Source organism: Patiria miniata, unplaced genomic scaffold, assembly GCF_015706575.1.
Source record: "Patiria miniata isolate m_02_andy unplaced genomic scaffold, ASM1570657v1 HiC_scaffold_16, whole genome shotgun sequence".
In the NCBI taxonomy this organism is placed as follows: domain Eukaryota; kingdom Metazoa; phylum Echinodermata; class Asteroidea; order Valvatida; family Asterinidae; genus Patiria; species Patiria miniata.
This window is the reverse complement of record NW_024037054.1, coordinates 17,297,741-17,312,643: the sequence shown is the minus strand read 5'-3', so window position 1 is coordinate 17,312,643 and position 14,903 is coordinate 17,297,741.

The window sequence follows — 14,903 nt, the reverse complement described above, 5'->3', positions numbered from 1 at the left end:
GAACGAGGATAGCGAGGCAGATTACAGTTGCACTTGTCAAGGCAATATAAGCTCGCCTTCTCGTGACAACAGTTTCCAACTTGAGAGGTCGCGATACCGCAATGTAGCGGACCGCAGTAATCATTGCCAGAATGTACAGTCCCAGAAGCTGAGAAATTGATACTGCATCGTCCAGGATCTGTATATGAACGTGCAGCGTGAGACTTGTGAAAAGAAGACCAAAGAATCCCACTCCAACATCGGTAATCGTTAGAGCTACCACCAGCAGCTTAGTGACGTCATGCATGTCATGTATGCGATGTAACACCAACAGAGAAAACGAGTTGCAGATGAGGCAGAACAAGCAGATAACACATACAACACACACGTAGAGAATGGTACTTGAAGTTTCCAAGGTACATCCAGGACACCCGTCGTGTTCAATGTTATAATTGGAGGGAAAAGAAAACTCATATTGATCCGATACGTTTTCCATTGTTTTGAAAGGTGCACAATTGTTTCACAAGTGTGACAAGTGTGAGATTGTCTGATTTATCTCCGAATGCGACTTTTTCACGTGTAGCGTACGGACTTCATTAATATACGAGGTCATGCTTTATGATGTCTTCGATGTGAATGTTAACACATTGTAAATCATCCGATCACGATCAAAAGTAAAACTAACGTTTTCCTTTTTTCAGGTCTATGATGTCGTCGCTCGTGTTTCATTTATTGGTCTTTTCCTCTGCTCCTTTGTCGTAAACCTTTTGTACATTTTACAAAACACTCGTCTTTCTCAGGTCCGAAGCGACGTACGCCGGTATTATGCAACGCAGTCACGCAGATGTACTTTGGCGTTGGCTTAATACCCAAGTTTGTATTGGGAAACGGCCGCCGTCAACTTCAACCAATGACGAATGATCTCATTTCACTCGAGACACTTGAAATTCAAAAGAGCTCAATCTTATCCTTGTCTTCCAATGTCCGATTATTGTAGCAACCGTCATTCATCAGATCATCTGTGGCGCTCTCTTCTGATAGGCCTATATCCCCCATTCGTTCATTTCCGAAGAAAGCGGTCCTATCTTTTATGATATGAAGTCCACTGCCATTGAAGACTTCGTAAAGAAAGAGTGTCGGATCGATGGACCTAAAAGGAGTTGATCTGGTCTGCAAATTGCTTATTTAAAACTGACTGCATTACCAGGTGGTGTAATCGAATGGATGGTTAAGTTGACGTTTAGAGAGCGACAGTTGCGCTGTACAATTTTTATCTGCGTCAGCGTTACCAATTTGCTCAGTTACCAACACTTGTGTTCAATAATGATTAAGTCAGCTGTTAACATTTTTTGTAGCCAGGTCAAACAAAAGCTATTTTTTAATATTTTTAGTTGTGTTTGATGAACGTCTTTTTTTTTTCTCGTACAATGGTATCCTTGACATCAGCGTGCGTCCAACTGGAATGGCCATCGAGGCGCTAATCAAACGAGTCAATCGATGTTTTGATGAACAAAGAACACAAAGGTACAAAAAAGACGAATGGTTCAGTTGGTAATGAATTGTTTCAGAAATTATATTGAATTTTTGTGTGTGATCACTCACTAGATGACGTGACCCGAAGGTTTTTGCAGTCGTTAATGCAATGAAGGTGTTAAGATGAAGTATAGTTTGACAGAGAGTCAAACAGCGATACCATTACATGAAAATTAAATATCGCAATTTGCTTTCGATGTATTTTGTTCGTTTCATTAACGACAACATTGAAAATTTACACAAGAAATAGAAGTGTTCAAAACCTAGCCTGATGAAGTTTCAGCTCATTATGTTGAGTTTTCAAGAAAACAGTGAAACACCGTTCACAACCTTTTCATTACGAAATACGATTTCGTCAATAGAACTCTTGATTTAAAAGAATCAGCCAGTTGGCTGATCTTGAGGAAATCTCCTACATTTCTTGATTTCTTCTAAATGAGAGCATTACAGACGGAATAATTTCACGGGGTGTTTAGTACCAGTACGATTTTTAATCCAAGTTAGCTTCTTGATAATTCGTTAGGTTATACTTTTGGGATAAATTCAAATGATCCCATATGCATTTAACGTTTAAACGAAACTCGAAAAGTAAAGAGCAATACATATATATATATCTTTTTTGAAAAATAAAACGACTTGATGAAGATACTGATCTGAGGACTAAATTCTCGCTGAAATCCTTCGATGGTTTGTAAATGCTTAAAATTCATATGTTTAACGGGTGATACTCAGACTATCCTCTGTGTGGTTAAGTCTCCAAACTTGATACCTGTACACCAATATTGAAGGAACATGGGGAAGGTAATAAAATCCAATTCTTTTCGCACTATTTATTTCAGCTTGCAGTGTCTTGTTGGATAGAAGACCCCCCCCCCCCCAAAAAAATATCCAGGCTCAGGTTTTCGGTCATGGATGAAGATTGTAGCCGTATCTGTGAATACAGAGCTGAGCCCCCCCCCCCCCCCTTCCCCTCCCTCCGCGCCCGGGCTATTAGCTGAGCTGGCCGTAGCGGCGAATTCGAATCCCTGTTTGATCGAGTGCTCTCTAAATTCCGAAGAGTGAAAATTCATTCCATTCGAGTGAAGATTCACTCCCACAGTCGAAAACTAGGGACTAGACGTTTAGAATAAACTTCTTCAATCGTAAAGATCGAGTTTTCACTCGAGCTTCGACTGAAGTGGTTCTTTTTCAGACTATTACAATCGCAAATGAGAGTCATTTTCACTCTAAAACGTCTTCTAGTCCCTAATATCACTCTTTGGAATTTAGAGAGTTGCCCGCGAACAGTGTTTTTTTCGGGTTGCCAATTACGAACGCCCGAGTGTATGTGTCGTCATCAGGGTTACGTCTCAATAGTCCGAAGTCCCATTGGTTCGAAGTCCCATAGGTCCGAAACATAATACTGTGTAGTTCCACTTGTTCAGGTTGACTGACCCTTACCCTAACCCTAACCCTAATCCTATGGGGGGTCGGACCAATGGGACTTCGGACCAAGGGGACGTCGGACCATTATGGGACGTCGGACCAATGAGACGCTTATACCAATGGAACGTTTAGAGCAATGGGCCGTCGGACCAATGGGACTTCGGACCATGGGACTTCGGACCAATGGTACTTCGGACTATTGAGACGTCCCCGTCATCAGGGGCGGATCCAGGATTGTTTGCATGGGGATTTCATTAGCAAATCAGTGCTGAAATGTAGACAGGTTTTTTTTCTTCAAGAGTTAGAATTGGCGTGCGGCGATCATTATGAGGCGATGGAGTGTTTTGCCGTATGCTATAACTTTCAAATTGCTTTAACCTGCTGAAAGGATGTGAACAATGAAACGCCGTCGACCGAAAAAAAGTTACCGTCAACAAAAAAGTGGCGCTGACAATAAAGCGCTGGAACTTTCTGATAAAATGTGCGTAGTTTGTTATCTTTGTGAATATTAAATCGGTAAAAAGCTCTTCGAATATTCAGTTAATGAACGAATATTCGAGTATTCAGTATGTTTGGTACAGCCCTTGCACCCTTTGTCCATCTTTTTTTCTGTGCTTTTGTGTTCAGCGTTTATAAGAAAAAAATATCGACTAGCCTCGTTTAATTAGATTCTCCATACCCATTACGGTTGGACGGACGCTGTTGTCAATGACAACATTGTGCGAGAAAAAAAAAACGTTTGTCAAACACTAATAAAAATGGAATACACATTTTTATCTGGCTCTAACATTGTTAACAACTGACTTCATCCATTGAACAGTATTGCTACCACTTGGAAATTCTGACGCAGAAAAAATTGCACAGCGCAACTGTCGCTCTTCAAACGTCAACCTAGCTAACCATCATTTCGATTACAAACTCATTGGAATGCAGTCAGTTTTAAATAAGCAATTTGCAAACCAGATCAACTCCTTTTTAAGTCCATCGATCCGACACTCTTTCTTTACGAGGTCTTCAATGACAGTAGACTTTTAATGTCAAAGACAGGACCGCTTTCTTCGGAAATTAACGAATGGGGGATATTTAAAGACAATTGCCAAGGAATTATAATCTGATGAGCGACATTTGCTTCGTCGGAGGTAATTTGTACATGTGATGTTTGTGAAGACAATTTCAGACATAGGAAGACTAGGATCAGATTTAGCCCCTTCACTACATTTTCAAGTCTCTCGAGGGAGATGAGATTATTCGTCGCTGGTTGAAGTTGACGGCGGCCTGTCCCCGATATAAAGCGAACACCAAGGTACATGAACATTGCATACGGACCGGCTTACGTCGCTGTAAGAGTCTCGTGCATGTTTGCATCAGCGATCGGATCAGACCTGAGGAAGGACCACGAGGTTTGTAACGTTCGGTTACGACGAAGGAGCACAGGAGACAAATAAATCATAATACGAGCGACAAGATCATCCGACTGAAGAACATGAAAAAGTTTTATTTGTTACTTTTGATCGAGACCCGCGATGTTTTACGACCATGTGTATCAACGTTTAAACCGAAGACAGAGGCATCTTAAAACAAGAACTCGTAAAGTCGTATAAATAAAGCAAGCACACGCTAGGCCTATCCCTATCGGATACAATCACTCACTTGTGGTTCTATAAACAATTGTGCACATTTCCAAATGGATAACGTATCGGATCAATACGAGTTTGCTTTTCCCTCCAATTCAAACACTGAACACGACGAGGGTCTCCGATGTATCTTCAGCAATTCAAGTTGCATTCTTTACATGTGTGTCTTGAGTTTTATCTGCATGTTCTGCCTCATCTGCAACTCGTTTTCTCTAATGGTGTTACATCGCATACATGACATGCATGACGTCACTAAGCTGCTGCTGGTAGCCCTAACGATTACCGATGTTGGAGTAGGCTTCTTTGGTCTCCTGTCGGCAGGTCTCGCACTACACTTTCATATACAGATCCTACACGATGTCGCATCCATTTTTCAGCTTCTGGGATTGTACATTCTGGCAATGATTACTGTGGTCCGCTACATTGCGGTATCGCGACCTCTGAAGTTCGAAACTGTTGTCACAAGAAGGCGAGCATATATTGCCTTGACAATTGCAACTGTAATCGGCCTCGCTATCCTCGTGTTAGATGCAACTTCACCTTTTGTGGGATATCAGGAGGAGGTTTCAGGCGTAATGTTTTGTTTTATGATACTTTTACTCGTTTTGCTTGTTATTATCATGTACGTAAAGTTGGTTGTGATTGCGAGGCATCAGGCACAGCGCATAGCAGCAGCTGAGATCAATGCTGACGATGCACAGGTTCAGCTGCATCGCTCAAATGTCAAATCTCTCAAAACATTTCTGATTATCGCAGGCACGGTCTGTGTCACTTGGCTACCCACTCTCACACTGTATATATGGGAAGATGCACCCACTTATGTCTCCATTTTGTTTGATAGTCTGCGTTACAGCAATTCTTGGATCAACACGGTCATCTATTGTTGGAGAAACGAAAGTTTTAGGGCGGTCGCTAAAAAGTTTATTTGCTGCAAAGGCAGACGGTAAAATCTCAGCTCACAATTCAACAACCAAATTGCATAAAAACACTGACCTATGCCCGTCTCCGACCACAGGTTACTTTGTAAAAGACGATTTAGTTTGTTAGCCTACTGCAGAACTACCGTAGTTAATGTCATTGGTACCGTTGCGTAAATTGTCTGCATTTATATTTAAACAACAACTCTCCTTTTTTCTGATGTCGAATTTGCCAGTATTAGAAACCGGTTCCACACCACCATCAATTCCTGTTAGTGCATTTGTTAGAATTCTGTTCTAGTTTGAATGGGGAAAAATGGGAGAAACCAAAACGTTATCATTCAGGACTTAGGGATTCAATTCGCCTTCGGCTCGCATCATTATCGGCGATCAGGCGCCTTCCCTGTTTAAAGCTGCTCTCCCACACTAGTATTCTCTTAACAAAAGAAGATATTCAAGTATGCCGCCTTTTTTTAGCACAAAAAAAATCAATATATTTAACAATATCAATATATTTAGCACCAACATATATCAAGCACAACCAATGGGTAATGGTGTTGTTTTTTGTTTGTTAGACATTAACCACGGTTCCAAGAGCCTCTGTATAACATCTGATATGTCTAGACATGCAGATATAAGCAAGTCGCCAGGATTGTTTCTAGAGGGGGGCAAAACATATTCACCCCCCCCCCCAAAAAAAATGCTTTATTTCTCAACATATTCTCGACTTGTCAGTTTTATTAGAGAGGGGGCAGGGACATTTTGCCCCCCAACCCATTAATTAAATTTACACCACTATGACTTGGCGCCTCTTTTTCTTTTCTTTTCTTTTCTTTTTTTTCCCTTCCTTTTTTTCCTATTCCGTTTTCCATTGTTTTGAAAGGTGCACAATTGTTTCACAAGTGTGACAAGTGTGAGATTGTCTGATTTATCTCCGAATGCGACTTTTTCACGTGTAGCGTACGGACTTCATTAATATACGAGGTCATGCTTTATGATGTCTTCGATGTGAATGTTAACACATTGTAAATCATCCGATCACGATCAAAAGTAAAACTAACGTTTTCCTTTTTTCAGGTCTATGATGTCGTCGCTCGTGTTTCATTTATTGGTCTTTTCCTCTGCTCCTTTGTCGTAAACCTTTTGTACATTTTACAAAACACTCGTCTTTCTCAGGTCCGAAGCGACGTACGCCGGTATTATGCAACGCAGTCACGCAGATGTACTTTGGCGTTGGCTTAATACCCAAGTTTGTATTGGGAAACGGCCGCCGTCAACTTCAACCAATGACGAATGATCTCATTTCACTCGAGACACTTGAAATTCAAAAGAGCTCAATCTTATCCTTGTCTTCCAATGTCCGATTATTGTAGCAACCGTCATTCATCAGATCATCTGTGGCGCTCTCTTCTGATAGGCCTATATCCCCCATTCGTTCATTTCCGAAGAAAGCGGTCCTATCTTTTATGATATGAAGTCCACTGCCATTGAAGACTTCGTAAAGAAAGAGTGTCGGATCGATGGACCTAAAAGGAGTTGATCTGGTCTGCAAATTGCTTATTTAAAACTGACTGCATTACCAGGTGGTGTAATCGAATGGATGGTTAAGTTGACGTTTAGAGAGCGACAGTTGCGCTGTACAATTTTTATCTGCGTCAGCGTTACCAATTTGCTCAGTTACCAACACTTGTGTTCAATAATGATTAAGTCAGCTGTTAACATTTTTTGTAGCCAGGTCAAACAAAAGCTATTTTTTAATATTTTTAGTTGTGTTTGATGAACGTCTTTTTTTTTTCTCGTACAATGGTATCCTTGACATCAGCGTGCGTCCAACTGGAATGGCCATCGAGGCGCTAATCAAACGAGTCAATCGATGTTTTGATGAACAAAGAACACAAAGGTACAAAAAAGACGAATGGTTCAGTTGGTAATGAATTGTTTCAGAAATTATATTGAATTTTTGTGTGTGATCACTCACTAGATGACGTGACCCGAAGGTTTTTGCAGTCGTTAATGCAATGAAGGTGTTAAGATGAAGTATAGTTTGACAGAGAGTCAAACAGCGATACCATTACATGAAAATTAAATATCGCAATTTGCTTTCGATGTATTTTGTTCGTTTCATTAACGACAACATTGAAAATTTACACAAGAAATAGAAGTGTTCAAAACCTAGCCTGATGAAGTTTCAGCTCATTATGTTGAGTTTTCAAGAAAACAGTGAAACACCGTTCACAACCTTTTCATTACGAAATACGATTTCGTCAATAGAACTCTTGATTTAAAAGAATCAGCCAGTTGGCTGATCTTGAGGAAATCTCCTACATTTCTTGATTTCTTCTAAATGAGAGCATTACAGACGGAATAATTTCACGGGGTGTTTAGTACCAGTACGATTTTTAATCCAAGTTAGCTTCTTGATAATTCGTTAGGTTATACTTTTGGGATAAATTCAAATGATCCCATATGCATTTAACGTTTAAACGAAACTCGAAAAGTAAAGAGCAATACATATATATATATCTTTTTTGAAAAATAAAACGACTTGATGAAGATACTGGTCTGAGGACTAAATTCTCGCTGAAATCCTTCGATGGTTTGTAAATGCTTAAAATTCATATGTTTAACGGGTGATACTCAGACTATCCTCTGTGTGGTTAAGTCTCCAAACTTGATACCTGTACACCAATATTGAAGGAACATGGGGAAGGTAATAAAATCCAATTCTTTTCGCACTATTTGTTTCAGCTTGCAGTGTCTTGTTGGATAGAAAAAAAACCCCAAAAATCCAGGCTCAGGTTTTCGGTCATGGATGAAGATTGTAGCCGTATCTGTGAATGCAGAGCTGAGCCCCCCCCCCCTTCCCCTCCCTCCGCGCCCGGGCTGTTAGCTGAGCTGGCCGTAGGGGCGAATTCGAATCCCTGTTCGATCGAGTGCTCTCTAAATTCCGAAGAGTGAAAATTCACTCCATTCGAGTGAAGATTCACTCCCACAGTCGGAAACTAGGGACTAGACGTTTAGAATGAACTTCTTCAATCGTAAAGATCGAGTTTTCACTCGAGCTTCGACTGAAGTGGTTCTTTTTCAGACTATTGCAATCGCAAATGAGAGTCATTTTCACTCTAAAACGTCTTCTAGTCCCTAATATCACTCTTTGGAATTTAGAGAGTGGCCCGCGAACAGTGTTTTTTTTTGGGTTGCCAATTACGAACGCCCGAGTGTATGTGTCGTCATCAGGGTTACGTCTCAATAGTCCGAAGTCCCATTGGTCCGAAGTCCCATTGGTCCGAAGTCCCATTGGTCCGAAGTCCCATTGGTCCGAAGTCCCATTGGTCCGAAGTCCCATTGGTCCGAAGTCCCATTGGTCCGAAGTCCCATTGGTCCGAAGTCCCATTGGTCCGAAGTCCCATTGGTCCGAAGTCCCATTGGTCCGAAGTCCCATTGGTCCGAAGTCCCATTGGTCCGAAGTCCCATTGGTCCGAAGTCCCATTGGTCCGAAGTCCCATTGGTCCGAAGTCCCATTGGTCCGAAGTCCCATTGGTCCGAAGTCCCATTGGTCCGAAGTCCCATTGGTCCGAAGTCCCATTGGTCCGAAGTCCCATTGGTCCGAAGTCCCATTGGTCCGAAGTCCCATTGGTCCGAAGTCCCATTGGTCCGAAGTCCCATTGGTCCGAAGTCCCATTGGTCCGAAGTCCCATTGGTCCGAAGTCCCATTGGTCCGAAGTCCCATTGGTCCGAAGTCCCATTGGTCCGAAGTCCCATTGGTCCGAAGTCCCATTGGTCCGAAGTCCCATTGGTCCGAAGTCCCATTGGTCCGAAGTCCCATTGGTCCGAAGTCCCATTGGTCCGAAGTCCCATTGGTCCGAAGTCCCATTGGTCCGAAGTCCCATTGGTCCGAAGTCCCATTGGTCCGAAGTCCCATTGGTCCGAAGTCCCATTGGTCCGAAGTCCCATTGGTCCGAAGTCCCATTGGTCCGAAGTCCCATTGGTCCGAAGTCCCATTGGTCCGAAGTCCCATTGGTCCGAAGTCCCATTGGTCCGAAGTCCCATTGGTCCGAAGTCCCATTGGTCCGAAGTCCCATTGGTCCGAAGTCCCATTGGTCCGAAGTCCCATTGGTCCGAAGTCCCATTGGTCCGAAGTCCCATTGGTCCGAAGTCCCATTGGTCCGAAGTCCCATTGGTCCGAAGTCCCATTGGTCCGAAACATAATACTGTGTAGTTCCACTTGTTCAGGTTGACTGACCCTTACCCTAACCCTAACCCTAATCCTATGGGGCGTCGGACCAAGGGGACGTCGGACCATTATGGGACGTCGGACCAATGAGACGCTTATACCAATGGAACGTTTAGAGCAATGGGCCGTCGGACCAATGGGACTTCGGACCATGGGACTTCGGACCAATGGTACTTCGGACTATTGAGACGTCCCGTCATCAGGGGCGGATCCAGGATTGTTTGCATGGGGGATTTCATTAGCAAACCAGTGCTGAAATGTAGACAGGTTTTTTTTTTCTCAAGAGTTAGAATTGGCGTGCGGCGATCATTATGAGGCGATGGAGTGTTTTGCTGTATGTTATAACTTTCAAACTGCTTTAACCTGCTGAAAGGATGTGAACAATGAAACGCCCTCGACCGAAAGAAAGTTCACGTTAACAAAAAAGTGGCACCTGACAATAAAGCGCCGGAACTTTGCGATATAATGTGCGTAGTTTGCTATCTTTTCGAACATTAAATCGGTAAAAAGCTCTTCGAATATTCAGTTGATGAACGAATATTCGAGTATTCAGTATGTTTGGTACAGCCCTTGCACCCTTTGTCCGTCTTTTTTCCTGTGCTTTTGTGTTCAGCGTTTATAAGAAAATAAAATCGACTAGCCTCGTTTAATTAGATCCTCCATAGCCATTACGGTTGGACGGACGCTGTTGTCAAGGACAACATTGTGCGAGAAAAAAAGACGTTTGTCAAACATTAATAAAAATGGAATACACGTTTCATCTGGCTCTAACATTGTTAACAACTGACTTCATCCATTGAACAGTATTGCCACCACTTGGAAATTCTGACGCAAGAAAATTGCACAGCGCAACTGTCGCTCTTCAAACGTCAACCGAGCTAACCATCATTTCGATTATAAACCCATTGGAATGCAGTCAGTTTTAAATAAGCAATTTGCAAACCAGATCAACTCCTTTTTAAGTTCATCGATCCGACACTCTTTCTTTACGAGGTCTTCAATGACAGTAGACTTTTAATTTCAAAGACAGGACCGCTTTCTTCGGAAATTAACGAATGGGGGATATTTAATGACAAGTGCCAAGGAATTATAATCTGATGAGCGACATTTGCTTCGTCGGAGGTAATTTGTACATGTGATGTTTGTGAAGACAATTTCAGACATAGGAAGACTAGGATCAGATTTAGCCCCTTCACTACATTTTCAAGTCTCTCGAGGGAGATGAGATTATTCGTCGCTGGTTGAAGTTGACGGCAGCCTGTCTCCGATATAAAGCAAACACCAAGGTACATGTACATTGCATACGGACCGGCTTATGTCGCTATAAGAGTCTCGTGCATGTTTGCATCAGCGATCGGATCGGACCTGAGGAAGGACCACGAGGTTTGTAACGTTCGGTTACGACGAAGGAGCACATGAGACAAATAAATCATAATACGAGCGACAAGATCATCCGACTGAAGAACATGAAAAAGTTTTATTTGTTACTTTTGATCGAGACCCGCGATGTTTTACGACCATGTGTATCAACGTTTAAACCGAAGTCAGAGGCATCTTAAAACAAGAACTCGTAAAGTCGTATAAATAAAGCAAGCACACGCTAGGCCTATCCCTATTGGAGACAATCACTCACTTGTGGTTCTATAAACAATTGTGCACATTTCCAAATGGATAACGTATCGGATCAATACGAGTTTGCTTTTCCCTCCAATTCAAACACTGAACACGACGATGGTCTCCGATGTATCTTCAGCAATTCAAGTTGCATTCTTTACATGTGTGTCTTGAGTTTTATCTGCATGTTCTGCCTCATCTGCAACTCGTTTTCTCTAATGGTGTTACATCGCATACATGACATGCATGACGTCACTAAGCTGCTGCTGGTAGCCCTAACGATTACCGATGTTGGAGTGGGCTTCTTTGGTCTCCTGTCGGCAGGTCTCGCACTACACTTTCACATACAGATCCTACACGATGTCGCATCCATTTTTCAGCTTCTGGGACTGTACATTCTGGCAATGATTACTGCGGTCCGCTACATTGCGGTATCGCGACCTCTGAAGTTCGAAACTGTTGTCACAAGAAGGCGAGCATATATTGCCTTGACAAGTGCAACTGTAATCGGCCTCGCTATCCTCGTGTTAGATGCAACTTCACCTTTTGTGGGATATCAGGAGGAGGTTTCAGGTGTAATGTTTTGTTTTATGATACTTTTACTCGTTTTGCTTGTTATTATCATGTACGTAAAGTTGGTTGTGATTGCGAGGCATCAGGCACAGCGCATAGCAGCAGCTGAGATCAATGCTGACGATGCACAGGTTCAGCTGCATCGCTCAAATGTCAAATCTCTCAAAACATTTCTGATTATCGCAGGCACGGTCTGTATCACTTGGCTACCCACTCTCGCACTGTATATATGGGAAGATGCACCCACTTATGTCTCCATTTTGTTTGATAGTCTGCGTTACAGCAATTCCTGGATCAACACGGTCATCTATTGTTGGAGAAACGAACGTTTCAGGGCGGTCGCTAAAAAGCTTATTTGCTGCAAAGGCAGACGGTAAAATCTCAGCTGACAATTCAACAACCAAATTGCATAAATACACTGACCTATGCCCGTCTCCGACCACAGGTTACTTTGTGAAAGACTATTTAGTTTGCTAGCCTACTGCAGAACTACCGTAGTCAATGTCATTTGTACCGTTGCGTAAACTGTCTGCATTTATATTTAAACAACAACTCTCCTTTTTTCTGATGTCAAATTTGCCAATATTAGAAACCGGTTTCACACCACCATCACCATCACCACCATTCCTGTTAGTGCATTCGTTAGAATTCTGTTCTAGTTTGAATGGGGAAAAATGGGAGAAACAAAAACGATATCATTCAGGACTTAGGGATTCAATTCGCCTTCGGCTCGCATCATTATCGGCGATCAGGCGCCTTCCCTGTTTAAAGCTGCTCTCCCACACTAGTATTCTCTTAACAAAAGAAGATATACAAGTATGCCGCCTTTTTTTAGCACAACAAATATCAATATATTTAAAAATATCAATATATTTAGCACCAACATATATCAAGCACAACCAATGGGTACTGGTGTTGTTCTTTGTTTGTTAGACATTAACCACGGTTCCAAGAGCCTCTGTATAACATCTGATATGTCTAGACATGCAGATATAAGCAAGCCGCCCGCCCATGGGCGTCGCCAGGATTGTTTTCTAGAGGGGGCAAAACATATTCACCCCCCCCCAAAAAAATCCTTTATTTCTCAACATATTCTCGATTTATCAGTTTTATTAGAGAGGGGGCAGGGACATTTTGCCCCCCAACCCATTAATTAAATTTACACCACTATGACTTGGCGCCTCTTTTTCTTTTTTTTCTTTTTTTTTCCCCCTTCCTTTTTTCCTTTTCCCGGGGGGGGGGGGGGGGGGGGGGGGGAGGGGGCGGGCAGTGCCCCCCTTGCCCCCCCCCCTCGCAACGCTCATGCGCCCTAGCTCCAGCCAATCGGAGTCGACTTTACTAAATCGTGATGTCTTTCACAATTGGTCAATTCGAATGCAGTGTTTTGTAATGCAACAACAGCCGGGTGGATTATTGCGTAACATAATACAGAGCGCGTAAAACAGGTTTTTGTATCCATTGTCTATCCGGTTCGTTAGTGTGACGTCACCTCCAGCACTTTCTGCACGATTTTAATCGGAAGTTAACGCAGCTCGAGCGTTTGCAGCCAATGGGCGCTAGTAATCAGTGGTGGGCGCGCGTGAATGACGTTTTTACTAACGAACCCGATGACGCGCAACGGATGAATGACCGAAGACCCGATATAGAAAGCGAACGCTTATTGGTCAAGATCTAGAGGTCATGAGGTGGTTGTCTTGCTTAATTAGTCAGCGAATCTGCTCACATATCATATACTACTACAGAGGACAGTCCATGCTCTTTGCCTCCACTTTAGCGTGGGCCGTCGTATGCTTATACTTTTTCGTTGATGTCCCATGTGAATTCACAAAACTACTGAGCAAAGTTGTTTGAACTTTCAACATAAATCAGCTTTAATTACATTTGGCACGCTCGCAGTGACATGTTCAAATTCACCATTCGTGTGAACTTCCTCTTGACGTTTTGGGCGGTACATCAAAGTTTGAAATATTTGCCCTTTGACTTTCCACCAAACGCCTGCTGCAATGCCTTGTGGTATTCACGGCATAACCGGGTGACTAGAGGAAAAGGTGAACCGCCGGAAATCGTTTTGTTTTTTACTGATGCAATTTTTGGGGCAAAATGCGGAGGAAGAATTACTCAGTCACCAATAACTTGATATCTTGCCGAATTGTAGAATTCTCGCGTGTGTAATTAAGAGGACTGATTTGCGACACTACCGAGCGTGTTTACACGAGAGACCGTTTTTGAGCTGTATAAATCAGACGGGAGTGTTACTGAAACAGATGGCAATAATAAATTAAACCCTGTTCATTTTTTTCTCTCTCTTTGAAGTAGCCTACCCTTCTCACACAACCCATGCAACAGAGAGTGTCTCCCAAGAAAAGCAGAAGATTCACCTGTTCAACAAATTTCAGGCGATTAAATTAATTATAAGCTTTCATATGAAGCGGTATATGGTATTAAATGTGTCAGCTCAACAATGGGTCAAAGTTAAAACTTTGCAAATTCGGAACCACCATGAAAATCAACTCACCCCTCCCCCATTCTCACATACATACTGGAATTTGTATCCTTGTGGAGTCATTTCTTTTGTGTAGTTTCAAAATGCTCCTATTTTAACCAGTAGTCATTTCCTGGGCTGAAATTAGGACTTAATATCCCTTACATAAAATACTTCAATTTGCGACGAATCAACACACCTTGTGGAAATTCCCAGTTTTTGAGTAAAATCATTTATCTTGTTCGTGGTAACATTGTGGAGACCAGTATTCGCCTATAGACATTGCATGCCCCGTGGAGACGGATACAATATTTTGTTCCCTATTATGCACATGTCTCCAAGGGGTAGTGAATTTCAAATCACATTTTAATCTTGATATGGCCAAAGTCAGCAATCTTGTGTTTTCACAAGCGCAGATTTGCTTACAGTTTTAGTCCTGAATCCTCCAATGTTAATACGATTTTGCATGCCCCCTAAGGAGTTAGGGTTGGGTGAATTTACAACTTCAAGAC